This window comes from Andrena cerasifolii, chromosome 9 (genome assembly GCF_050908995.1).
Source record: "Andrena cerasifolii isolate SP2316 chromosome 9, iyAndCera1_principal, whole genome shotgun sequence".
NCBI lineage: Eukaryota > Metazoa > Arthropoda > Insecta > Hymenoptera > Andrenidae > Andrena > Andrena cerasifolii.
In genome coordinates this window covers 14,573,272-14,577,283 of record NC_135126.1, presented here as the reverse complement: position 1 = coordinate 14,577,283, position 4,012 = coordinate 14,573,272, and positions in this window count along the sequence as shown.

The window sequence follows — 4,012 nt, the reverse complement described above, 5'->3', positions numbered from 1 at the left end:
CACGCCACGGCCAGCCGGACGCTTAGGTAATTGTTATTGTATATCAAACTTTATAAACTGTAATACAATGTAAACCTGTAAAAAATATACTGGGTGGCGGCGGCTCTGTATAATATAATAAGTAGTATTATAATCGTTATGGTACAATCGTAATTAGTATAAATATATCGTATTATATTTATATTTCTGCGATGTGCGCAATCCTATCGTCTCCCGTTTCTCTCCATTCACCGTCTAGCTTCTCAATCTCTCACCGTCTATCGTACATGATCGCCTTCTATGTTTTCTTTAATTATTTATTTATTCCCGCTATATTCTGCGCGCGCTCCGTTCGTGGCCACGGTAAATACAGCTCAGCACCATTTCACCTATATCGCGAACGTAAGTGTTTTCATATATCGGAGGATTTACAGTAAAAAATATCGTTCCTTCCTCGAGCGCTGCGCGAGATCGGGATATCCCACGCGTGTGTTACGTGTCACTACGCGAGCCATCTGGATATGTTACAGGTGTGAAGAATTAAACGATCGGTAACTGACGCGGAACTAATAACGACGCGACGTATCTTAACCCTACTCGAGCGAGACCTCCGTCTCGCCCGGCGCAGCGTCCGAGGAGCTAACCATTCAAACTAGTTGAAGGAATAATATCGATATTCGTAGCGACAGCAATAAAGGTAATAATTATTCCTTCAACCGGGAGCGTCGAAGGCGCAGCGTTTACCGTGCCACGAGTAAACAGCGTTCGTTCGTTATCGTTTTCTCATGCGCTCGGGGCGAGGCTAGGGCGATTTAGGAACTACGTGACAGCACAACCGATGCAAGTAACTATTTCATCTGTTTCCTGGTTTGTCGTTTTCTTTTTCATTTATCCTGTCGCTTTATACAATGAGTTTCGTTTTCCTGTTTCATTTCTTTCTTCGGAGAAAATTCGATTCGACGGTTTCTATGTCATGACCAGTTTGGAACCCAATCAAACAGCGACTGAATAGGGAGCGTCCCTTGTCCGTGTCGAGTGAAAAGCCGCGAAGAAAAGTTCCGGGCAAGTCGGGGGGAATGAAAGTGCGGCGATCTGCCGGTTTCAACGAACGAGTTCTATAGATCGAACGAGAAATTTCGCGACGAACACCTGCTTTATCGAGAACACGCGAGACGAGTACCGACCTCCGATAACGCACAGCGGCCAGGCCGAACGATCGATTGCGACGGCTCGCGGCGCCATCTGTCGAAGGCGTCGCGTACCTCCCCGCCGATACACTCTATTCACTTTGCACTCGATGCACGGAACTTGCGGAAACTTTCGCATACTTCCCACAATTAAATATTGCACGAGCGACACAGAAACCGTGTGTCTAATATACTCACTCCTACACACTCTCTCTCTCTCTCACTCTCTCTCTCTCTCCCCCCCTCTCTCTCTTCCTCTCGCGTTCTCCTTTTCATCCGTCAGTATTTCGTTCTCTCGCACACCTCCAAGCATACGTACATGCACACGCTCACGCACACCCTCCCAATTTCGCCTCAATCCATTTTCCTATCACCCGATTAAAGGTTGTATCCGAAGAACAATGCTCGCGTTGCACAATATATATATATATATATATATATATTTATATATTATATATATATATATATTTATATATGAATGTATATATATATATATATATATATTATATATATATTATATATTTATATATATTATATATATTTATATATGAATGTATGTATATATTACGCATAAATAATCGATTGCGCGCTCTTTGATCCTATGTACAAGTGTAGTTTTACGTAAATTAAAAATAATTATCTTTCGGAGGCAGATCCCCCTTACGCTCGTATTTTTTCTCTCTCTCCCTCCCTCTCTCTCTCTCTCTCTCTCTCTCTCTCTCTCTCTCTCTCTCTCTCTCTCTTTCGTTCATGCTCACGTTCACTCTCTTCCCCCCAACGAGTAAATAATACTTTTCATTCTACACCTTGCTAACTCCTCCCTCGCATGTTTCTTGCCTCTTCCCGTTTCGGATAAAATCGTAACTATCTCATCCTCGTACTGTAGGAACTTAAGATGGAGACTTCGGCTTCGGAGTCCCAGAAAAATCAAAGTACACGTGTATGTATTTCGTGGTATGTATAACTGTGCCCCCCCCCCCCCCTATAACGGTAGAATCGTCAGCGCTCAACAGTGTATACAATTGTGGTGGGCGATCGCAACAACGATGCGTAATAGAACACTCGGATGCAGAACGGCGGCCATGGTGGATCGGCGGTAGCTGCCGATCACTCGGCCGATACAGCGAAAACGGCGATGAACACGATAATACAAATGAGAATGGCCGCGGTAATTGCACGATGCAACGACAACAATAGTAATGACGATTATCCCTACTTAAAGACTAATGGATAAGGGAATAACGGGCAACGTCGCACGAAAGAGTATATCGCGATAAAAAGTAGTTGGTTGCGAGCGTGAAAAGGTGTTCCGAAGAAGTCAGGTACTTTGAGGAATCTGTTTCGTCCAGTTATACGAGCTACGATAAAGAGACACATGTGAAGAATGCATCAAGGTAGGCCTTTCACTACGCCTCGCCTCGTCTCGACTCATTTTATTCTTCCTGTGCATCTCTTATGCATTTTGACAATTTGAGTCACACTGCGCCTCGCCTCGCCTCGGCGCAGAGCCGCGGATTCTTCCTCGAGAATATTTTCAGCAAGAGAGACGAGGCGAGCCGAGGCGAGGCGTAGTGTGCGTGGATGCAATGCCACCGCTAAAGAGGAAGGAAGAGGTTCTCTGAGCAACTGACCGAACACACGAACCGAGCCAAACTCAGATAACTTCAGGTACGGAGAACCTGAGGTGACGCGAGCCTAGATGCGAGTGCGAAAAGAAGTTGCGCCGAGGCGAGGCGACTTAGTGAGAGCCTACCTTTAGGCGACACTTCGGAAGAGAACGTATAAATAATTGGGGTAATGTGGGGTTATAGTGGCGGTGAAGGTATCTTAACACGTCTGCCGTTGTTAATGGAACCATGGATGCACTGGGGACTGTAAAGATCATTATGTGGAGTGTCTGAAAAGTCGTCCAACTTTAGTATCTTATTCAACTCACGTTGGGAATGAAGAGGTCTGCCCACTAGTGGCGGATTTAAGAAAATGGCCCAGGTGGCAAACGTTCTGAGAGGCCCATTTTTTCGGGAAATGAAGAGGTAGTTTACTGAAAACGGGCAAGTGTAGTAGTACGAAAAACAATGTACTGTTTGGATACTTATACCTAATCATAATTTTTGGGGGAGAGATGGTGCCCTGGGGGCCTTGTGAGCAGGGGCCCAGGCGGCAACTGCTCATCAGCCGCCCTGTTAAATCCGCCACTGCTGGCCACGCTTCTTTTTCGAGATATAAATAATTTTGTCTGCGACTAAGGAGGGTGGAGGTATAAGTGCTGGCCGATTTCTTTCTTGTGATCAGATCAGTTTAAGGTTTGTGTTGCTGTGAATCTGTGTATCGAAGTGAAGTGAAATTTTTACAAGCTTTTAAACGAAGTCTCATCCCCAAAGCGAGCGGAATAAACTCCTAGAGTCAGGCTAACTATTCTTGGGACGACTGTGTTTCAGTGAATTACATTCAGCAAGTTCATTCTAGCCTGGCTGATTAACAGAACTCGTGAAAAGGAACGCCAAAATACTAATAAATATATATCTACAAACTAATCGTGTTTGGCATTTTCAGGTTTTCATGTCGTAAGACAATGATTCATTGCACTGCCTGTATTCTACAGAGTAACAAATACAACAACAAATAAAACTTTCTAAGGAATTCACGAATATGAACAAATTAGAGGGAATACCCTACTGACATTAGGATGCAACTTTCCCATGAAAATGATAAAACAGTAATCAAGAGTTGGTAATAAAACTTTGCAACAGTCTTGATTACCGAGATGCACTTGAAGAACAAAGGAATACAAATACCGAAATATAAAATGTATAGTCAATGTACTGCGTAAAATGTTTTAAAACCTA